The sequence below is a fragment of the Chenopodium album genome, chromosome 14 (assembly GCF_948465745.1).
Source record: "Chenopodium album chromosome 14, dcCheAlbu1.1, whole genome shotgun sequence".
NCBI classification, from domain to species: domain Eukaryota; kingdom Viridiplantae; phylum Streptophyta; class Magnoliopsida; order Caryophyllales; family Amaranthaceae; genus Chenopodium; species Chenopodium album.
In genome coordinates, this window is record NC_137847.1 from 25437934 (window position 1) to 25462833 (window position 24900).

Genomic DNA, 24900 nt, shown 5'->3' on the forward strand with positions numbered 1-24900 from the left:
TAACGATGGAGCAAGTCATCAACTCCTCGCTTATACAAAATAGGATCATCCCACAAATAGTGTTGGGCTTCTCTCTTGAGCTTCTTCCTTTGATTCTTCGAAAATGAAGGTGGAAACTCCCCACATGCTAGAAAATTAACCAAATCGGCGAACCAAGGGAGTTCCTTCACATCAATGGCATATAAAAAATCATCAAGCACTCTATCTTCAATAGGGGAACCATCATCTTGGACTTGGAAGTCCTCAAGGCGAGAGAGGTGATCCGCCACAACATTCTCCGCCCCTTTCTTGTCTCTAACCTCAACATCAAAGGTTTAAAGTTCAAGCAACCACCGAAGCAATCTAGGCTTTGATTCCTTCTTAGCAAAGAGATATTTGAGAGCTGCATGATCCGTGAAAACAATGGTCTTAGAACCCAACAAATAACAACGGAATTTCTCAAAAGCATGCACAATTGCTAAAAACTCCTTTTCCGTTGTTGTGTAGTTTCGTTGAGCTCCATTGAGGGTTTTTGATATATAATAGATGACATGGAGCTTCAAACTCCTCCAATAGCTGTATTACTAGCATCACACATCAATTCAAAAGGTAAATCCCATCTCGGAGCTTTGACTATAGGGGTGGAAGTCAAGGCTTTCTTCAATTTATTGAATGCTTCCAAGCATTTATCATCAAACACGAACTCAACATCCTTTTAAAGAAGATCATTGAGGGGCTTAGCAATTAGAGAGAAATCCTTGATGAATCTCCTATAAAACCCGGCATGTCCCAAGAAAGATCTCACACCTTTTACATTGACCGGAGGTGGTAACTTTTCAATGACTCCAATCTTCGCTTGTCCCACCTCTATTCCTTTGTGGGAGATCTTATGACCAAGAACAATTCCTTCCTTAACCATAAAGTGACATTTCTCCCAATTCAATACTAGATTCACTTTCTCATACCGAGCCAAACACTTTTTAAGGTTTTCAAGGCAAGCTTCAAATGAAACACCTCCACTGAAAAATCATCCATGAACACTTTCATTTCCTCCTCCAACATATCTCCAAATATGCTCATCATACACCGTTGGAAGGTGGCGGGGGCGTGGCAAAGCCCAAATGGCATTCTCCTATAAGCAAAGGTTCCATATGGGCAAGTAAAAGTTGTTTTCTCTTGGTCATCCGGGTGAATAGGAATTTGAAAGAAATCGGAATAACTATCAAGAAAACAATAATACTTATGCCTTGTTAGTCTTTCAAGCATTTGATCAATGAACGGAAGGGGGAAATGATCCTTTTTGGTGGATGTGTTTAGATATCGATAATCTATACACATCCTCCATCCCGTTACTGTCCTTGTAGAAATGAGCTCACCTTTCTCATTCTCCACAATGGTCATGCCTCCATTCTTTGGGACAACGTGGATCGGGGAAACCCACCTTGAGCTAGAAATGGGGAATATAATTCCCGCCTCCAATAGATTGGTGATTTCCTTTTTGACTACTTCCCCTATTTGAGGGTGAAGTTTTCGTTATCTTTCAATGCTTGGTGAGGCATTATCCTCAAGAGTGATATGGTGCATGCATAAGGCGGGACTAATACCCTTGAGGTCATCAATGGTATAGCCCAAAGCACCTTGGTGCTTTTTCAACACACCACACAACTTTTGAGCTTGGCTCTCACTCAAGGAGGAACTAACAATCACGGGAAAAGTTGAGTTAGGGCCTAAAAATTCATACCTAAGGTGTGATGGAAGAGGTTTGAGCTCAACCATGGGGACACCTTTACTTTCCTTTGTTGTAGCCGCTTGCAATGCTTCTTGGCTAGAGATGTTCATGCACATTTGCTCATCAACGTCTTCAAGGCTTCCATTGAGCACATCTTCATACAAAGCTATCTCTTTGCTAGGAACACCTATCTTTTCCTTATTCAACAAAACATTCTCAAGAGCATCATTAGAGGTGAGCAATTGCTCATGCATAGAAGACACAACATGATCAAGAAAGTCAATCATCATACAATTCTCCAAGGAAGCACTTGGATACTTCATACTATCATTCAAGTCAAATTCAATCACCTCATCTCCTACTTTAAGTGAAATTTTGCACTCTTAACATCGATCATAGCACCCGAAGTAGTGAGAAAGGGTCTACCTAGAATGATAGGAATGCTAGCATCTTCGTCCATCTCAAGTACCACAAAATCCACCGGAATAACAAATTTGCCAACCCTCAAAGGGACATCCTCTACCTTACCCTTTGGAAACTTGATTGATCTATCGGCCAATTGCAAACTAATGTTGGTAGGCAAGAGTTCCCCTAGTTCAAGTCTTTGGTACACCGAATATGGCATAAGGCTAACACTAGCTCCTAGGTCACATAAGGCATTATCGATTTGCAGTTTGTAAATAGCACAAGGGATGAAAAAGTTTCCGAGATCTTTTAGCTTAGGTGACATCTTGTTCATTATGATTGCACTAAAATTCTCGGTCAAGTTCACCGTCTCCAAAACATCACAAGTCCTTTTACCACTCAAAATGTTTTTAAGGAATTTTGCATAATTTGACATTTTAGTGACAACATCAGTAAATGGTAGGAAAAGATGAATTTGTTTGAACATGTCAATAAATCTTCCAAATTATTCATTTAACACTACCAAACCCTTGCTTTTCCTACACTTTTTTCTCAACACTTTATACACTGTCGCTGTTTAAGTTTTTTTCCCTTGTAATTCCGACACTTCGTTCCTCGCTTTATAGTGTCATGATTTATCCCAATTAAATTTGAAGTTACTAGCTAGGCAGGATATGAAATTTTAATTGACGCTCCTACTCTAATTATCAAAAAGAGGCGGCAAACATTAAAAACCAAAAAAATTAAAAAAACAAGAGAGAGAAATAAAGTGCTCTGGCGAAGTAAACCTAAAGCTGGGAAATTGGGGGCGATTATTTTCAATCAATTCCTAAAATCCAACAAGTGAAGATCTCTAAAACCTAACTACTGAAGAACAATTCTTGATAAATTTGGGGTTTCTTTGCTGAAAACGTCAACCCCTTCAGATCGTGAGGTAAAAAGTCCTTTAATTTTTTTTTTTCTCTTCTTGAATTGATTTCTGGGCATCAAATTGTTTAAATTCTCGAATTTGTTCCTGTGAATTCTAGTTTTCTTTATTTTTTTCTACATGTAATCTGTTCTGATTTGTTTCGGGCTTTTATATGTTTCAATTATTCTGTCTGTTCAAACGATTAATAAATCTAAAAAAAATTATGTTCTTCAATTGAACCGAGTAATACGAGTAACACATGCAATCAGTATTGAATTTAGTTAATCTTTGTCGATTAATATTTGATTGCCGATTTTTTTTTTATAATTTTTTTGTCCATAATGATAATTCAGAAAAACAATTAACTGGTATATATAGAGTGATGCCTCAAGAAAACCTGATATGGCAGGTTGATATATGTGGCTGCTAGTTTACATAGTAGTGCAGCCTAGAAACCATAGACATCAGAATTTCTGAATACTATTAGCTTTCCCTCATTATCATATATCAACTACCACTTTTGTGGCCAAGTATACTAAAGTAAGAGCTTAGCAGAAATAACTCCAAGCAGGCAAGCGTAATTTTAAAAATATGAGATTAATGTGATGGAGTTGTGATACCAAAATAGGAAATACGTGTTTATCATTGGTAGTACTCATACTTCAGTGTAATTTTTTATATGCTTAAGTTTAATTTGTGTAGCTTATACTTGTTCATAATATAGTAACTAAACTTTATATTTATGCTTCATTATTGCTTGTTTATTTATTTTCAATTTTTTTTTATGCAAGGATAGTATTATATGTTCTGGCCAGCTTGTTTTAATTTCTTTTATATGGAGAATAATCTCTTTCTATTTGGTTATAACCAAGGTTATTGTATATGTCTAGCATGCTTGCCATTAGATCTAAAAGCTAGATATTTTAATCCAACTATACGAACCAGAACAGAAATTGAGAATGACAATGCACCAGGAATTGTTCGAGAGGATTGGCTTGATTTAGTCAAATATTGGTATTCGGACAAAAGCAAGGTACATTTATTCTTTGATTCATTCTTTTATTATTTCATATTTTCTTCCTTTTGTCAAGTAACGTGAATGGGTTTGATTTAACAAAATCAAGCTACATTTGTTGTGCCTGGAGCTTTTCAGGTTTTGGGTGCCGTACAATGAGGTAATATCTCAAATGAAATGTTAGATGCTACTTGTTCAGCATTACGTTCGATAAGTGCTCAGGTCAGCATCCTTATCTAAATTTTTTCCAATTGTTAATATGTGATTCCTCCCATTTAACTATTTGGCTATGTGGATTATCTGGTTGAGTAGATTGGTCTTATATGTAATGGTGTTACTATCTGTCCCATGTGTTGTTCAGTGGGGGAACAATATCTTTGTTGGCTCTATTATGAGAAAAGGTGGCAGGGAAGATTATTCAATACTATGAAGGGATATTATCATTCAATCTTTTGGGCAGTTTCGCAATATAACTCTTTCATTGCTGTCGTTATAAGCATAAACTATAGAGCAGTTAAACTGAATAGGACATGTGTTATAATTGAGAATGGAGAAAAGAGACAAAGAGGAAGCGAACAGGTTAAGGAAGGTAGTCTGATGCAGTCTTGATTGCCATTTATAATAACTACCTAGATGGGAAATCAGTCTGGATTCTTCCTCAGCCTAGACTACAGTAAAGGAAGTAAGAGTGGTTTTGCAAAAGATCAAACTAAAATTGGCTGATTTTAACAATTTTGTTATAAGAAAAGTTGATAGATCTTGTATCTTTGAGTAGAATCTAAAAAATGGCCTTAGTGTTTGTTCTGTATTCTTGGCACTACACTCCCCTGACATGCGATCTATTTTCATGTTATCATTTAGAAAAGCATCACTACTATTTTTGTCTAATTATTGCCTGGTGTGGATCAGTTCGTTCCTGGTGTGGATCTTTTAGATCTTGATTGTGTGTGTGTGGGTGTGTCATGTACTTCAAGTAAATGTATATGATAATTTTTTTAATTTTATTTTATTTTATTTTTTTATTTTTTTATTTTTTTTATCTTTTTTCATTGATGGTTTTGTCTATTTGACCTCGTTCATTATGTTTGGTCTACTTTTTTTTTTTTACATCTTGACCTTTACTCAAAATTTTTGCATTAACGTATTTTTTTGGTAGAATGTCGGGGCTTCAAATGGAGAAATTGGCGATGATGAAGATGATGAGGATCACTTGGATGATTCAGCTTGACTTGCTTGGAAATATTATTAGCACATTTAACTTGTTCATCTAATTGTTCTTGCTTAGTTCTTGTTTAAACTTTTAATAATTTCTTAATTACGTATGTATGACGGTTGGATATATATTATGTATATTATTATTATATAAATTTATTTATATTATCTCTTTTTATTATTATTTTTTGTAATTCATTGTATTTCATTTTTTTTGTTAATGCGATGTGCATGCGACAACTAATTATCAATAATTTATTTTGTAGCTGGAAAATTTTTGACACTTCAAAATGTCATAAACATTAGCACCATATTTCTAGAAGCATATTATCGACACTTTAAAGTGACAATAATATTAGGAGGGAATTTTTTTTGAATTATCGTCTGAAACTTACCGACGCTTTAAAGTGACGGTATATCAATTCTCGATCCTTTAATGTGTCGGTAATCTCGATACATCTATGTGTCGGTATTATCGACATATTAAAGCGTCAGAAAGTCTCGACACGTGAAATTCCGACACTTTACTAAAGCGTTGGTAGTAAAACTTCCGACGCTTTGAAGTGTCGAAATTACACAGAAAAAGTGTAGCAAAAGTAAGGGTTTTGTAGTAGTGCAACTTGTGTCTCATGAATCTTTGTGGATAAGGAAGCTTGGGTTTCACAACTTCTCTCTCTTCCTTCACCTCCTTAGGTGGCTCTACCATTACTTCACTCAAAAATGCACCATCTTCCTCATCCTCAACTAAAACCTCCTTGGCACCTTCCTCACTCTTACTCTTGCTAAGCAAACTCTCCTCAAGCACCCTACCACTCCTTGTGACTATGGAATTAACGGGTCTCTTAGGGTCTAGGCCTTGAGAAGGTAAAGAAGAAGGGCTTGCATGGTCTTTCAAAGCATTGACAAGTTGAGAAATTTGGTTTTCAAGCATCTTATTGTGGGTCATCATTTCATTAAACTTCTTATCACTCACCGCCATGTAGGTGTTCAACAACTTGGTTTGGTTTTCAATGATTTCCTCCAAGTTAGTCCTAGAAGAAGAAGAGGGTTGAACATAGGAATTATCACTTTGGGTCTTTGGGTAAAACTAGGTGGGGGACCCCTTTGAGCATTGTTTTGATTTTGACCATAACCTTGATTATGATTACCATAATTTTGGTTTTGATTTTGCCTACTATAACCTTGGTTGTTATAGTTACCTCGGGAATTTTGGTTCCCTTGGTTCCTATTACCACCACCTTGGTTATAGTTGTCAAAATTTCCATGGTTGTTGTAATTCCTATTCCATTGACCTCTTTGATTCTCAAAGCTAGAATCATTATTATTTGACACATAGTTCATATGCTCATTCACATTTCAATCTTGATCATCACAAACATCCATACATGCATGAGGGAAATTAGAAGCATCATGATCATACAATCCACAAACATCACAAACCAAGCAACCACTAGGCATGTTACTAGAAGAGGGAAAGGGTTGAGAGTTAGAAGACATACCTCTCCCCTTAGATTGGGAAGAAAGATTCGAAACTTGGGAGGTAGCACTTTCCAACTTTGCCTTGATACCGGACATTTCCTTCCCCAAGTTTGTCATTTGTGAAGACAAGTTGTTTATGGCATTAAGATGATCAATCGAGTACACCGAAGAACTACTCTTGCTAGTAGACTCCCTTTCACCATCTTGCCAATCTCTATAGTACCTTACTACATCTTCAATTATGTCTACCACTTCCTCCTCCGTTTTATTCATAATGGGACCTCCGGCTCCTCCATCAAGACACGAATTTCCTTGAGGACTTAGGCCACCATTAAAGATTTGAATAATTTGATAAGTAGGAATTCCGTGGTAAGGACATTCTCTTTGATACTCCTTGTATCTCTCCCATGCTTTATAGAGGCTTTTACTAGACTTTTGCTTGAAACCTTGAATCAAAGCTTTAGCCTCCGCCAATTTCTATTGTGGGTAGAAACGGGATAGAAACTCCTTGGTCACTTCGTCCCATGTCCTTAGAGAATTGGGTTTGACCTCCTTGTCTAGCCATTCCAAGACACGCCCTATGAGAGAAAAGGGAAAAACCCACGGATGAATTCTTAGGAAATTCCATTCACTTTGATAGTGTTGCAATACTTTTCGAATTCTTTGAGATGGTTTAGCGGGCTTCATGTTTAGCCCCACTAAATTGTCGCCTCTCTATCAAAGTGATCGTTGCCGGCCTTATTTCGAAGTCATTTGCCATTATTGTAGGTCGACCAATCCCACTTTCAAACCTATATACAGCCGGAATCCCCAATTCCTTCAATGCTACCCTTGGATTTTCTCCCATCCTTGCTTATTCTTCTTGTTGTGGTTCCTCTTCACTTGGAGGGCTAAAACTTAAAGAACGTCTAGCAACTCTTATCCTTGCAATTGTCCTCTCAATTTCCGGATCAAGTGGGCACTAGTGAACGACAACGTGCTCTACGCATACAATCTCAAAAGAAACAATTAGTAGCTCGGCTACAAATGTAGCCAAAATGAGAAAAATCTTTTTGTATTTTCCAATTAAAAATGAAGTAGACTCAACAACTATTACAAAGCACCAATATCATTCCCCGGCAACGGCGCCATTTTGACGTGTGGTAATCTAGGTCATTGAAATCTAAAGCACCACCAATCAAACCATTAAGAAAGTCAAACTTAATCCTAGTATAGGACAAGTCCGAGTCGAACCACGAGGAATGAGAGGGAGAATGTTATAGCCTATGGTCAAGCTACTTCGAAGAATGAGAAGTGAAGTGAATTGAATTGTAACTAAGGTTTCAATTAACTAATCAAGTCAAGAAAATCAATATGCTAAACGCTAGGGATTAAGGTTCCACATGCAAGCTCAATGACTATGCCAATCGATGAAGAACTAATTGATTCAAACGTTGCAAAGGACAAACAATAGTTGCAATTAATAGAATTCAAGAGCTATCTCCTATAAGTCAAGCAAGTTCACTATGAATGACTAACAAGGAAAATCACAATCAAATTCAACCAATTAAAGCAATTCTCAAATCAAGGGTTCATGTCATTGAAATTTCCTATGCAATCTAGATTAATCATCTAGGTTGATTATTCCTAATCAAATTAATCACATGCACAACTATGTCAACCAATTTAATTGCAACAATCCAATCAACCAAGAATCATCAACTAGCAAAAATCATCAATCAAGCATGTTTCTCCTTCTCCCTAGCTACTAATCTACTCACAAATCATAATTGAATTGAAAAACAAAGCAAATTGAATCATAAACATCATCATTTCAAGCTTAATCAAAGAGAAAATCAAATTCAACAAATTCTCAAACCAAAGATCAACAATCAAATCAAACATTCAAGAATTAAAGGAAAGAGCAAGCAAAAGTAAATTCAAAGAAAGAAATTCTCACTAATTTTCATTGATTGAAGATGAAATCCAAGCTCAAAGATGTAATTTGAAGTACAAAACAAGTAATCTAAAGTTTCTCTTTCTACTTTCTCTCTCTACTAACTCTGGAAATAAGTCTCAAGTACAAGTGAAATCGTCATCCCCCCAAAAAAGGAAAAGTCAAGGGGTATATATAGTAAAATGAGCGTAGAGGCTCGGAGCAGGGCCGTGCGCACGCACCACAGTCCCGTGCGTGTGCACGCAAGGGTCTGCGCGCGCGCACCCCTGCTGTGGTGTTGCGGGGTGCACGGCTCCTCTTGCTCGCTTGTAAATTTTTGTTCGAAGTTTTGCTCCTAGCGCTCTCGTGCATCCCTATCGTCGGTGCTCTCGTGATGAAGCCCGCGAGGAGGGCAGCCCTTGATCTTCAAATATTTGCACGTTCATAACCTAGAATCAATGAGAGAGTAACCGTGAGAGCGTGGCAAATAAGACTTTGAAACTTCTGTTACAAAAATTCAAGTACAAGTAAGAGAGAAAGTAAAATGAATAGAAATTAAACTAAAATAGCTAAATAAGAACAAAAATCATGAAAAATTCATAAAAGTGAACGAAAAACCAAAATGTGTTATAAAGACGGAAAATAAAAGAAAACTAGAAAGATTATATGAAAATAAAGTAAGAAAATATAGAAAAAGAAATTAAAAGCTACTCTATTGAGCGCCATAAATGACGCTTATCACCTCCATTTCGAGATGTTCGATGAGTTGTGCTTGATGCCATTGTTCATCTAAGGAGAGATTTGATAAGTCTTGTGATTTCCCCAAGAAATGATCCTAATCAAGCGTTCCACTTGTTTCGTTTTGGAGACAAGGTGGAGGTGGGACTGCGGCATACTTAAAGACACATAAGTCTTTGAAGTCGTCATCTTATAACCCACACACTTCATTAGTTGCTCCTATGAGTGTTGTGGTTAGAGGTTTCCCTATGGGAGTGATATAATCCAAAGGATTTAATGTATCACTTCTCACATGATCCTCATCAATGTGAAATATTCCCAATGGGGAAACATTATCATTGGGTGTAGGCGTCTTCTAAATCTTGAAATTTGTACTTTAGGACAAAGCAACATTCAGTATCATGTCCAACACCTCTACGATAAGCACAATAGGCATTGCCGTCCCACTGAGAATTTCTCTTTTCCAGGGAAGGGATTGGCGTTGGCCTTGTTGGTGTGGAAATCCTTTTTCACTTAGTTTCTCCAGTAATTCTTTATAGCTCATAGGAAATTGTGTAAATCTTCTTTCTCTTGACCACCTTTTTCGAGGGTCGTTATTATTATATTGCATTGTGCTATTATATTGCGTGTAAGTCGCAAATACATCAGTAGAGGATGAAGTGTTATCATTTCCCTTTTTGTAGTTATTCTTAGGTTGATGATGATGAGGCTTGTTTGCCTTTTCTTTAGCAAGATCATCTTCAATCCTAGTAGCCAAAGAATAGACCTTTTGAAAAGTGTTTAGACTTAGGTAGCGTAGATGCTTGTTGTACTTTTCATGACAATTGCCAATGATTTTTTGTACCAATTAGAGTTCTAGTGGCCTTTGAGCAAGATGGGCCGCCTTTTCTCGCCATCTACCATAAAAAGAAAGGAAACCTTCGTCGTCACCTTGCTTGAGCATTTCAAGTTCACGTAAAGTTGATTTGAACTCTACGTTACTCTCATATTGGGTGATGAAAGCCGAGACTACATCTTCCCATGTCCTTTTGAATTTGGCATCTAGCTCATAATACCACTATCTCGCGGATGGGTCTAGAGATAAAAGAAATGTGAAAGCATAAAGCTTAGGATCAACTCCTTTTAAAGCCATGGTGCCAGTAAAACTCATTAAATGATTTTTTGGATTATTGGTCACCTTGAATATTGGTAAGTCCGTAGCCACGAACTTTTCCGGTAAAGTGAGTCTTGTAGGAGGAGCAAACTTTTTAGCATCAAAGTACTTATTTCCCATCGTAGAACGAAGAAAAAGCTTTTATTTTTTAGAAAAAAGAAGAAAATCGATACGCTTGTTTATTTTCTAGAAAAAAGAACAAAAAAAAAAGGAAAAAAAAAACGCCAAAATACATTTGAAAGGATAACATCACCTTTAAACAATTCATTAATAATGATATTGTTTGCACAAGCCAATTGTCCTCGAAGAATCAAAGTGGTCTCGTAGCAGAAGGCGCGCGCAAGAAACTAGGTCACACGGGGATGGCGCGCACAACCTTATTTTTGTGCTGGGAGTGGTCGCGCAACTTATTGAGTTGTGCGCGCAACCTATTCGTGTAATTTTTTTTTGTCGAACATTTTTTTCTTTCTTTCGTGTCTCTTATTTTACGATTTTTTTTTTACTTTTTTTTATTATGATATCCTTCGAATGTGACTCAAAATTACGGAGGGACAACTTCGTAATTGGGAACCTAAATCAAGACTAGAAAGCTATCCTAAGCACGTCACAAATTTTCATGTAATCGTGTAAGCATACCATAAAGTCATTGATCCACATAATGCCTTTCTAAGGTCGAAGCTTGGGTGTCCAAAGGTACCATATCTTAAGAAACGATGCACAAATCAATCACTCAACGTGTTGACTCATGACATAATCCTCCCAACATTTTGTTGGCGATATGGGTAGGATAATTGTTATTGATTTCGGGATAGAAGCCTAGTGTTGGCAACCCCTAGTCAATGAGCCAATCCCCAAAGGTTATAGTGCGCTATGATTATGTGTGATGCAATGTTGCTTGTTTGGTTTTTACTTTTGTGAAAAAGGAAGATATTATGCGTTCAAGTCTCGCTCTCTAACTAGAGATTATCCATGTTAGTTCCTGTAGGACTTTAGATACTCTAAGCGGAATTGCATGAATCATATTCATAAGCATCTAATAACCAAGATAATTTCATAACACATAAAGAACACATAACTGTACCTTTGAAGCATGATTCCACGTGCAATCGAGCAAGAACAATGGGAGATAAATAACCCCACGCGTGATTCCTCTACTTGGTCCACGGGCATAGATTAAACTTCAACTAATGCTAGTTAGTCGTGACTGAACACTTCAATCAACCTTCAACGGAGAAGAGAGACAAACTAACCACGAACCACCATGACAAACACCACGAACCACCACCAATAGGCGCCGGCCATATGGACGTGAGGAGAAGGGAAGGGCCGTGAGTGAGGAGAGAGAAAAGGAGAATTTAATGAAATCATTTATGTCCATTTGAATGATTTCGAACCAGGAACTTAAATAATATATGAATTTTGTTCACCTGTGGGGTTTCATTCACCAGGTGATCAACCTGATGAGCCCATCAATTCATAATTATTTTGGACATTTTATTTAATACAAAAACCATGATTAAATATTATTGAAACTTTGTTTCAATTGATAAACATAATTCTGCAAGTTGATGTATTAATAATGTGATATGATTTCTCAAAACATATATACAACTTGAATTACATAACTTGCTTCAATCCAAGAACCTTGGTATGACTCTCATACCTTGATCATGGAAGGGGTTTAGTAAGTACAATTCATGAGACATTCTCATGAATATGAATTTTACAGCTTCTAAATTTTATAATAATATTCATCTCCATATACTAAGAATTTTCCTTCATCCTTCGCAAGCAACTTAGGAATTTCTAACTTGTATTCCAACGTTACATTGGATTTCGATTGAAATCTATCATCACTTGTTCATAAAACGCATGAATAAAATAGACGAGTATAGTCCATGAGATGGATGATGCATCCTTGTAAACTATATAAGGAGCATCACTCAAAGCCTTAATTTCATCAACCTTTCTCAAAGAATTGAATCTTTAAGCTATGTGCCATGTGACATGGGATTGAAACTCCTTTCAATATAATTTCTAACTTTATAAGAATTTTATCAATATAAGTTTCTCAATAAAGGTTAAACATCCTTCAAGACCTATCTTTATAGATCTTGAATCCCAAATGTATTGGTCATTTTCATATAAATTGCATTAGCCATTACTTGACTCTTCAAGCAATGAATAATTTCTCTTTATACTAAACCAAGAAGACTATATAGCTCCCACTAAACATCTTGTATACATAACACTTTTTTTCATTTTATGAGAACATCAAACAATTTTGACTAACTCACAAAAATTAACAACATTAACTCCTTGATGCTAACTTCAATCCATTAAAGGATCTTTTATGCATCCCTAGGATTATTGGATTTTCAAAATCATTCTGATTGTATCATATACTAATCTTCTTTCATGAAGAATTTCAAAAAACTGTTTTGAAATACATCTACCAAATCTCATAAGGTAGAAATCACTAAAATATCTTTAATAGATTTTTGCAACGTGACTAATGTAAAGGTTTCATCGTAGTCATAGTCATACTATGAATTAGTTAAATCCTTTAACAAGTCTTTGCTTTGTTTAGAAAACACTTTTTTTTTCTTGTCTATTTTGCATACAATGGGTCTCACCCAATTAGGCAAATTTATCAAGTGTCATATACTTGCTTACAGACTTAGAATCTATTTCAGATTTCATGGTTTTTAAACCACTTGGAGTTATAGCTTGTCAAATCATCTTTATTACTTGCATAATCATCATGTTCCAAAATAAATATTTTAGAACTCTTAGTCAATATGAAATCATATTTCTTTGGCTAAGTTTTACATATGCTAATCATCATTATGGGATTTTATGCAACAATTGAAACTTATACAACAACTTTGTTTAGTTTAGAATGAGAAACGACAATAGAGGATGTGCACTTGGAATGTACCACCTTCGACACATGCTTCTTATTCTCATTACACTTAATGAGAACACACGTTGTCATTTAAAACACGAGGTGAATCATGCTCATATTGTTACTTTTATTCGATCATTTCTCAAATTTCTTCAAGATTTTCGAATTATCTTTTCTTGAACTCTTTCAAGGCTCTCAAACTTTTCGAGATTCTTATTCTCCCATTTGCCTTTTGATGAGGGATATTTAGCATAGGGTGAACCAACCATGGTTTGAACCATGTTTGTTTGTTGCTTTTTTTTCGAACTCTTTTGTGATTTACACTACTCCCACTTGACCTTTTTAAAATGACATCTTTTCCATAAGGGCATTTACTTGAGCAATAGCCATTTTGTGCAAAGTATGACTTGTGCATTAGTACCCCGTGCTCTGTATAAGAATAGAACGTGTATCAAAAAATTTAATACACCTTTTATTCCTTTCTTTGTAGAAAGACTTTATAAAAACTTTCTTATCCATATCACATATGAAGCCTTTGCTACATTTTGATTTGACATATGTAGTTTTGTTTTGTTTTGTAGTTCATTTTAAAAGAATATCCCCTGAATAATGGTTGGAAGATAGGTTATTTAAGTTCATTATCAAAATATATCTCATATAAATTGATAGCTCCTTTTCATTGACACTTCATAAGGTTTTCTTTCGGATTTTGTTGTAAAACGATTTCACAACTCTTGGATGTTTATGAAGGTCTTTGCTCAACTTCTCATTATTACGATCATATTGCAATACTTTGAATATATTTCCATGTAAATGTTTGGACTCAAACTTTCACCATTACAATCATATTGTGGTGTATTTATTATCTTGTCAAGTTGATTCTGAACTTCAAATTGAACCTTTTGAACTTTTCAAAATTTTCACACTTTAGCTTCAACTAAGTATAAGTGATCATATCACAATTGAAGTTTTATTGTCCATCTCTAGCCTTTGAACCTTTGGTTTTCTTACATTGATATGTATTTGACCTTGAGTTCACATCATCATTTCTCTAAATGGTAACTTTGTCAAAATTCCAAATTAGAATGATGTTTACATATATCAATGGATTCATAATCTAATGATATTGAAAGTCCATCCCTTTGGATCTTCCGCATGCAATGTTCATTTTTCATTCGAATTAATTGACATTTTAGAGACAATTTATTTATATAGAACTGGTTTATCTATATCTCCTATATAGAACTTTTAAACCTATTTAGTTTTTCAAAACACATCGTGACTCAATAAAGCATAGAATAACATTTACTCCACATTTTTTGAATCTTCAATGCTTAATCATTACTAACATAGAATGGTGTATGTTTTGATAATGGCAAGAATAAATAACATTTATTTAATTCTAACCAATAACTAGGTAAGGTGAAATATAGGTTCTACTTGTAAAGTTGCAACTTTTGCTTCCAGACTTGTAGATTCTACTTGTGAAGTCGCAACATTTTGCTTCTAAACTTGTAGATTTATTTCTCCCTAAGCCATTGATAATAAGGGGAAATAGGTCGTTTACTACCTCCTCCTAGTCAAATTATATTTATACACTTCACTACCCTAACACAATTACAAGGGCAAGCAAAGAATAGATCCACGAGGAAAAGGGGTTTTGCTCAATTAAGATGAATTATGAATCTATTGCAAAGGGGTATTTTGAATTTTTTTTTTTGTGTTTTTTTCAATAGCCAAATTACTACTACGAAGGAATGAAAACAAGCTAAATAAGAAATTGAAAGCTAGAACTAGAATAAGGGAAACAACGCTAGGGGTTACGGGGGTGTCAAACACGATTAACAAAGATAGATAATGATGATTATCATGAAGAACATGCTATATAATACAAAATTCTACCTAAACAATTCACTCCCATGCAATTGTCTAAGCAAATCAATGAATGAGGGCTTGTCCTAATTGAGATCACTATGCGCATCCAATTAGACTCTAATCAAATCGAGAGATTAAGAGTGCACAATACATAAAGCCCTACTTATACAATTCATTTTCAGGCAATCATTAAAGTAAAGGTGATCTAATCCTAATTCAAATCACTCCTGTGCATCTAAATTAGGGAACATCAAACAATGTGCTACTAATAATCTCAAATCATAAAAAATCATACATTCATCAATTCATAGCACGAGCACAATCAATCATCATCAATCATCAATATTAATCCATGCCTTTCACCCCCTTTCCCTAGCTAAAAACTTAGCCTAGGGAGGAGAAACTAAACATCATAACTAAACTAAATAAGGATTCAATCAACATAAAACTAAACATGATTAAAAACAAAGGAAAAACAAAACCAGCAAGCTCAACTAAAGAAATAGATGAAAAACAAGAAACATCAAAGCAAATAAATCAAACTAAAGGAAAGGATAAGAGAATACTAATGAGAAACTTGATTAAAGATGGAAACTTGAAATTCTAGCATTGGATTGAAATAACCTTGACCAAGTCTTGATTACAATGATAAAACTTGAAGAATAAGAAACTTTCTCTCTCTAAAATACTAGGTTCTAATGTTGATTGGAAAATAGGATGATTACAAAATTCAATAAGAAGGCTATTTATATGCATCACCTTTCAAATGGATTGTTGCTTATGCTAAAAGAAAATTCGGCTTTTCTTTATTAGCTTTAGCTCTTCTAGTTTTCTTTGCTTGAGGACAAGCAAGAGGCAAGTATGGGGGATTTTGATGAGTGGCATTTATGCCATTCTTTTATCCTTTTTCTCTAAGGTTTTTCCCCTCATTTGCACTTGTTTGAGCTTTTTCAAAGCGTTTTATCTTCATTTTTGTGTTGTTTTGTCTTTACTCGTGTTTTTCCTCTTTATTCTCCCCTTCCTTGTGTTTTCTTAATTTTCTTTGATATTTTGTAGGTTCCGGCCCCTTTTGATAAAGCCTATGGATGCATATGGAGCTAAGGAAGAGAAATAGATGCTCAAGGAGAGGGCACGCAGCAAAGCATAGGCCAAGGGCGCGGGGCTAGAAGCCACGGGCACAGATCGCAGCTTTGAAGGTTCTTCAAGGTTGCGGTAGATGCCTCTCCTCATCCACCCGCGGGCGCATCATCTATGGCCGTGGGCGTGGTGTTTCGAGGTTCATTTTCCCTTATTCCCAGGTCGCGGCCTGTCCTCAACTGGAGAGGCCTCTCCAGTCTCCACCCGCGGGTGTGACCATATAGGCCACGGGCATGACAACATAGGCTAGGCAGTTCCATACCCAGCCAGGAGAGGGCGCGGCATGTGAAGAGAAGGCTCTCCTTGGGTCTTTATTTCCGGAACCTCAAGGTCGCGAATGAGGAAGAGTTGTGATCTCGTGAGGGTTTCCAGAGAGTTTGCCCCACAACTCTCACAAAATTGCGTTCAAGACAAACCAAGAAGGAGAAAACAAGAAGATGAATCAACGAGCACATGAAAATCCTAATCAAATCAAGCTTTTAAAGACAACAAGCATAAGAGGATGGCAAGCTTTATAAGTAGTATAAGTGAGCATGCAAGGGGATGCCAATGGTTGATAAAAGGATAAACCATGCTAAGCATAGAGAACTCTAACATGTGCCACTCCCCCGGCATTCCATACATTCTTATCGCGTTACCTCATCTAGATTCAAATCCACCCTTGGAGGTAGCATCTCATGACTCCTCGAAGGAGACGGAATAAAGATAAAACAATATAAAATAGGGGAACTCGATATCTTACCAAGTCATGCTTTTCTCCATACATGAAATCTAGCTCCCTCCACCGACTAGAGACTCAACCAACCTAGGTCAAAAAAGCATTGAAAGGGTTGTAACGTTGGCTAGGGGTAAAGGTGTGGAAAAATTTGAAAATTAGTGCTTAGCCTAATTGTGAAGAGAAGGGTGATCAAGCCTCTTTTCTAAAATCAAACATCTACCAATTTTTCAAACTACATTCTCACAAACTTGAATTACATTGCCAACTATGAACTTTCATCTTCCTCTTTCATCATCATTCAACAACTCTTTATTCTCTTTTTCATTTTGCAAAGTTTCTATTCTACCTTTTTTTGTATTTTTCTCTCTTTACTTTTGGTTTTTTTTTTTTTTTTTTTTTTTTTTTTTTTTTTTTTGTTTTTACTTTATTCAAACGTCCTTGCCTCTTATATCTATGGACGGCTGTTTCTAAGATTTGCACTTGCTTTTATTGAACACATATTCACAACATCACAATCTTACTTCCCATTAAGAACCATTACCTTCCACATTTCAAATCAAAACATCAATAAGCTTTCATGGCTTGAGCTTCACGATCCTAAGGGTGAAAGTAAAACAAAAGGCCATGGGCTTATAATGTGCTATAATCAAGGAGGGGAAGACTCAATATGGGAAGAAAAAGGGGCAAATGCAACCCAAAAAATATAAGACACAATAAAATAAAAGCTAATCTTAGAAAAGAAAATAGTCACCGAATGAAGAATGTTCTTTGTCATCCCTAAGTTAGCTCGGTCGCGATCTTGGGAGTTAGACGCCATTTTCTAGATCTAAACATGCCTTGGTAAGGATACTACGCCACTCTTACAAAGAAATGTTGGAGGCTTGAACAATGAAAGTCACATCGGGTTACAAAAACTACCTCTAGGGCTTCAAATCCCCTAATGAGAGCAACATCTTCTTACCATAAACAAGTGAAATTGGGTTTGATGGGCCTTACGAGTTCTAAACCGGCTACCTTAGCATGGACCTATCCTAGAGTTAACCGATGGCAATCCCGAAGCGTGCAAACTTTTAACATTTAGTAAGAAAGACATTCAATCACACAAGTTAACTTTTATTATGCTCAAAATGAAGATGAAACATTAAAGTTTTCGTGGTTTGTCTTGAAACAATAAAGACAAATTTTTTTCATTTTTCAATCCATTTTTTTTTCTTTTTTTTTCAAAAAGGAAGTAGAATAAAAGTAATCAAAGGTAAGTAAACATTTAATTCCCAATCGACAAACAAAGATCGTTCGACATCATACCAACGATCACCAAATTCCGTAGAATCAAATGCATACAACCTCGAACAATTAACTCCATCCTAATCTAACTAACTATGCACACAAGAGAAAATAAAAGAGAGTAAAGGAAATGTCTCACCCAAATGTTTCTTGAAGAAAAATAAAGCAACCAAACCACTTACCATAGCTCCATATGTTGCTTCCAATGTTCTTCAAAGCTACAAAACAGAGATAAAAGCAAAAACAAAAACTATGCAAAGAAAAATGTTAGAGAAACATCTACAAACTTGAACCTTGGGCACAACCAACTACCCAAATCATCATCCAATCATCATCATCATCATCAAAGACATCGTCAACAACAATCTAAAACAAAAAAACCAAAAGCTATAAAACCCAACACCCAACAACAATACCAAACATAAATCCCTCAAATGCTCCCGTGAGTCCTTGGGGCCTTCCACCATACTTACCCAAAACTACTCCCTTTTGACTCAAACACCCCCCATACTAGATAAGAGCATCGTCCTCGATGCTTCACATGCAAATAAAAACACAGGGGAGGGACCAAAAGGGGAGAGGAAAACATGCATACCAGAAAGGGAACTATTGGCCACTAGGGACGACACCATCATCATCCCCATTCCAACTATCATAGGAAAAACTCGAGGGGGACCATGGGGATCCCAACCTCCGGTGTAACAGGGGGGCCACCCATAATGACCCTTGAAAAGATCAAGTTGGGATTGGGACAATTGGTCAAATGGCTCGGGTAGGGGTAGTTTGGGTTGCCCCTATAATCGCTCCTACCCGAAACCCGGTAGTCATAGTGACCGGACTCATCAGGGAACTGACACCTCGGCTCATCGGGGTCCAAGACACCCGACAAATAGGGGTACGTAGGTTGGTTGTCACCCCTCCATGATGGCACGGGCCCTTGTTGGGCTGGCGTATATGGATAGTTATTTGGAGGAGTGACCTCCCCTCTACGTACACTAGCATCATATAAGGCGTTAGTTTGAAAGACATTATGTTGTTGAGAGGCAAACATACCTTGCATGCTAAGTTTCATGCTCTCCATTTAAGCTCTCATCGCTGCCATCTCATGATGAAAATCGGGTTATTGTTGTTGTTATTGTTGTCGTCTTCTTCTTCTTCCTTCTTGTTGTTGTTGTAGTTGAATCGGAGGCACCTCCTCCACCTCATCCTCTTCTTCTCCATCAATATCAATCTCCTCATCCAATTCATTCACTTCATCCATATCAACCTCCATCCCGTCATGGGGAAGGACACCCGAATCTTTTCTCACCCACCAAGGGTGATTAACTCCCTCTCTAGTATGGGAAGTGAATTTCGGCTTAGAGAGGAAACAATGATGCTTGCGGGCGACTAGAAAACTCCAAATCCCGTTTACCTTAGTCTCTTTGATGAATTGCATCGTCTTAAGTTGCTTCGTGTCGAACCAAATGTCACTCTCATCAACTTTCCCTGCTACGGTGCAAGAGCGCAACTTATCCCCGTGACCCAACTTCTCCGCCTACCGAGTCACCATAGCTCCACAATGAATCTCCCTCGTTTTTGTTCCCAATACAATAGCATCAATACACTTAGTGAAGACATAACCCAAGTTCACACTATGTCCGAAATCCGGCCTAGAGGCAAGCCACAAGATTCGGATCTCTTCTAGTGTTATCTTCCCTAAATCTTGCTTGTTGAAGACCATATAACCAAGAATACGGTGAAGAAGTCCAAGAATCCAATTTCATCTTTGCAGAAATAGCGTTTCAGACGATGACCATTAACCATAAACTTTTGATCGGCCACTTCCAACTCAAATGATCCATAAGGAAGTCTTAGAAATCACAAAAGGCCCCGACCACTTGGACTTAATTTTTCCGGGAAACAAACGAAGTCTTAAATTGAGTAACAAGACCTTGTCTCCAACCTTAAAGCTCTTGTTTCGAATGTGTTGGTCGTGCCACTTCTTTGTCTTCTCCTTATATAACCTCGAGCTCTCATAAGCATCATCTCTAAGTTCTTCGATTTCATTGAGCTTTAACAATCTCTTCTCACCGGCCAATGATAAATCCATGTTGAGCTCCTTGATGGCCCACCAAGCCTTGTGTTCCAATTCCACCGACAAGTGACAAGACTTCCCATAGACCAACCTATAGAGGGTTGTGCCAATTGGAGTCTTGTACACCGTCCTTAGAGCCCATAGCGTGTTACAAGCTTGAGAGACCAATCCTTCCTAAACTTGTTCACCATTCTCTCAAGAAGATTGATGAGTGGCATTTATGCCACAATTTAGTGTACTCTTTACGGGTTTTTCCCACCCATTTGTAGCTTGTTTGCCCCCTTTTCTCTCCTTTTTGTTCCTCTTTTCTTTGTTTGCCTTTCTCCTTGTTTTCTTTGTTTTTGTTTTGTAGGAACTAAGACATTGGAAGAAGAGAAATTCACTTCCAAACTCCCCTGTGTGCGGGCGCGCAGCTCTGGGAGAACCCACGCAGGATGGCTCCTTGAGCAGAACACAAACAGAAGATTTGTGCGCCTTGTGCGCGCTCAGTGTGCGGGCGTGTGACTTTGATGTGTGTGGGCGCGCAGCTCTGGGAGAACCCGCGCACAGCACAGCATCAGAAGCAGAATCAAAACAGAGTGTTGCGTGCGCCATGTGTGCGGGCGCACACCCCTCAAGCGCGGGCGTGCAGTGTTGCTGAGAGAAGGCGCGCATCCATGGGTTTCATTCTCCGTACCCACAGATCTGCGGGCGCGCAAGATCTGCGAGGGCGCACACCCAACTTCTGCGCGGGCGCGCATTGTATGTGCGCGGGCGCGCACCGCTGAGCTGCAGTCTTTATTATTTCGTATTTTTGTATCTTTTGGGTGGACCTATATATAGAGGTCGTAGAGAGTTTAGTGCATCATCTATCATTACTTAGAAACATTTTAGCCTTAATCTAGTGAGAGAACTTCATTTTTTTAGATCTTTTTCCCTAGTTTTAGGAGAGCTTCCCTCTCTAGGTTTAGCTTAGGATTAGAGTAGTTTAGAGAGAGAAAGTGAGGGTTTCACCATTGTTGAGCTTGGATTTTGAAGAAGAAGATTGATCATCTTGTTTGTAGACTTTCATCTTCAATCAATGAGAATCTCTAACTCTCTCTCCTCTATTTTTATTTTTTTTATTTTGATTATTGTTTTTGTTGTTGGTATTGCTTGTTAATCATGTTGATTCTTGATTATTTGTTGATTAATCTTGTTGTTATCATGATTAGCGAGTAATTTCCCCATTAAGGGGATGGTTGTGGTGTAGTTGGATCTTGAGAATGTTCAAGGGTTTGGAATTGATTTATTGTGATTAAAGTCTTTATATGTTTGATGTTCTTCAATCTACTTGCAAAATGCATGTTGTTAGTTGATTGGGAGTGAATCTTTGCTAACATGAAACGGAAGTTGACTTAGCTAAGTTCATTTATATCGATTGTTATTTGATAGTACCTCCTAGTATATGGTTCTAATGTGGAAACATAGAGGCTATGTTAGGAGAAGCCGATTAGCCCCGGAAGGCGGTTAGATTGGACCTTACTTCGATATTTGAGCATGTTTAGTTCATAATTAATTCAACTTCTATGCTTTTGTTTATGTTTAAGTGAATGCTATACCTAAACCATTTCCCTTAATGTTTTATTTCTTGTTTTAGCATCTTTAGACTTTAGTTTATTTATCTCCTATTCCGGACTAGCTTAATTGTCGATAACATTTGGTGGTGTTTAACCGTTCTCTGTGGTTCGACCCCTATGCTTGCCTTATACTCGTATTAGGTTTGTTTAGGTTGTATAAATTGTATTTGATCTAGGGATAGACAAGTGACGACGCATTTATTCCCCTGTCAAATTGGCGCCGTTGCCGGGGAGACGGCTTCCATTAATTTTTCACTACTTCATTTGAGACTATCTCATTCCTTGTCTGTTAGTATTTGTTACTTCTTGTTACTTGTCAGTGCTTACGTTCTCCTTAGCTTTGTTGTATGAACAGAGGACGAACTCGCTCAAGGTCTTTGGTTCCCATTGATCCGGAGTTAGAAAGATCTTTGTCCTTACTTCGAAGAGAAGCGAGAGCGAGGAGTAGAAACTCTCACACCCCAACGAAAGAAGGAGCAAGAGAATTGGAAGATACTCCACCATCTTCACCCTCAAGTGAAGACTTAGATAGCCCTAATTCGCTATCAAGTCCGGAAATCAACCCCTTTTCAAACTTTAAGTCCGGAGGTGAAGAAGGTCCTAAAATGGGAGAGAATACACCTTTGAGTCGTCTTGGGGCTCCCGAAGCCTTTAGAGCCCAAAGTGGGATCCTAACTCCTACCACTCAAGCCAACAACTTCGAAATCAAGCCCAATTTGATTGCTTTGATAGAGAGGAAACAATTCTCGGGTGGAAAATTTGAGAGCCCTCATGAGCATTTAAAAGAATTTGAGAAATATTGTTACACAATCAAAGCCAACGGGGTGACTCAAGAGTACATCCGCCTCAAGATGTTTCCATTTTCTTTAATTGGGAGAGGTCTAGAATGGCTAGAGAAGGAGGTGCCCCCTAACTCTCTCACAACTTGGGACCAAGTGACTACGACTTTCTTGAGGAAATTTTATAACCATAGGAAGACCGCCGAGGCTCGATCGTTGATCCAAGGCTTTCGCCAAAAGAGTGGTGAGACTCTAAGTGCGGCATGGGACCGGTACAAGGAGCTTCAACGCCAATGCCCACATCATGGGATACCCAAGTATCAACTCATCCACACTTTCTATGGAGGTCTCTCACCTCAAGGGAGAACAAGCCTAGATGCCGCCGCTGGCGGTCCAATCATGAACAAGGGAGAGGATGAAGTGGAATGCATCATAGAGGAGGCCGCAAAGCATTATGATGATTGGTACGAAGGAGAAAGGGAGGCCACTTCTAGCAAAGGTGTCTATGCATTGGAGCAAGCCAACGCAATCAACAACCTTTCTTCCCAAATCTCCAAGATGGCCAAGCAAATGGATGAAATGATGAAAGAAAGGTCCAACCCTCATGGTCATACCTCCCCTTCAACCAAGGGAGGCAATGGTATGGCCACTTCTTCCCCCTCTTCTTATAATAGGATGCCTCAAGGATGCATGTTTTGCTCAAAATGTGAAACCTATGATCATGATACCTCCCATTGTGTGTATGCTTGTGAAGTTCAACCCCCTCCCTATGAACATGATGATAATGTAGAAGATGTCAATGCTATGAATTTTGCTCCTAGAATGGAAAATGTAGGGAACTTGAGGCCAAACCCCAATCAAATGGGGAATTGGAATCAAGGTGGAAACCGTGGTTGGAACCAAAGTGGTGGTGGTTATGATAACCAATACCATAGTGGGGGAGGCCCTTCCAATTTCAATGGAAGAGGCTACTCTAACCAACGAGGGTATGGCTACCAAAACCAACAAACCAACTCCCGATACCAAGACCATCAAAATCAAAATTTTGGTGATCAAGGTAACATGGGAAATAATCGACAAAGCAATGTTCCCAACCAAGGAACCGGAGGCAATAGGGGCCAAAATGTTTCTAACTATGCCCAAACCAATAGGCCTCCGGGTTTCAATCAATCCCAACTTCCTCCACCTCAACAACCTCTTCAAATTGAGGCCCCTCCTAATGATCCCGTGATGGCTAAGCTAGATGCCATCATGAAGATGCATGAGGAGGAAAAGAAGAGGAATGAGGAGGAAAAGAAGAGGAATGAGGAGGATAAAAAGCGAACCAATGCTCATATGAAAATGCTTGAAACCCAAATTGCCCAACTTGCTTCCAATTCTTCTTCTTCTTCTTCTTCCTCTATCCCTAGTCAAGGAGTCAACCCAAAACCTTTGTATGCCGTGACAACAAGGAGTGGAAAGGTAGTAGGGAGTGACCCCTTAGTTGAGGAAGAACCTCGAAATGAAGTAGAGTTGGAGAGGGGGGGGGGGGGTGAGAGAACCAAGGAACCTTCTAATGTTGAGAGGGAGAAGGATGTTGAGGTGCAAAAAGAAAAAGAGACCACCCCCTTGCCCCTAAATCTCCAACCTAGAGAGGAGAGGCTACCTTTTCCCCAAAGATTTGTGAGAGCTAAGCTTGATGCCCAATTTGGGAAGTTTTTGGATGTGATCAAGAACTTGCATGTTTCTCTTCCTTTTGTAGATGCTATGAAACAAATGCCCCATTACTCTAAGTTTTTGAAAGATCTATTGAGTGGGAGAAGGGAGTGTGAAACGGTGAGCTTGACCGCCAATTGTAGTGCAATCCTTTCCAACAAACTTCCCACTAAGTTGAAGGATCCGGGTAGTTTTTCCATCCCTTGTTCTATTAATGGGATTGAGTTTGACAAAGCTTTGTGTGATTTAGGAGCGAGTGTGAGCCTCATGCCCTACTCCGTCTACCAAAAGCTT

At 37.9% G+C, this 24900-nt stretch overlaps 1 long non-coding RNA gene and 2 other non-coding genes across 3 annotated transcripts; 2 read left to right on the plus strand and 1 right to left on the minus strand.

The window, feature by feature from the left end:
• Nucleotides 1-2691: 2691 nt before the first annotated feature.
• LOC145579104 (uncharacterized) lies at nt 2692-5513 on the plus strand. Its single transcript, XR_014099024.1, has 4 exons — nt 2692-3047; nt 3914-4056; nt 4177-4260; nt 5195-5513. It is a non-coding gene; the product is annotated as an uncharacterized LOC145579104 (long non-coding RNA).
• A 1577-nt stretch (nt 5514-7090) lies between these two features.
• LOC145580416 (small nucleolar RNA R71) lies at nt 7091-7196 on the plus strand. The gene has a single exon (XR_014099463.1). It is a non-coding gene; the product is annotated as a small nucleolar RNA R71 (small nucleolar RNA).
• A 15920-nt stretch (nt 7197-23116) lies between these two features.
• On the minus strand, nt 23117-23222 carry LOC145580456 (small nucleolar RNA R71). Its single transcript, XR_014099493.1, has one exon. It is a non-coding gene; the product is annotated as a small nucleolar RNA R71 (small nucleolar RNA).
• Between the last annotated feature and the right edge of the window lie 1678 nt (nt 23223-24900).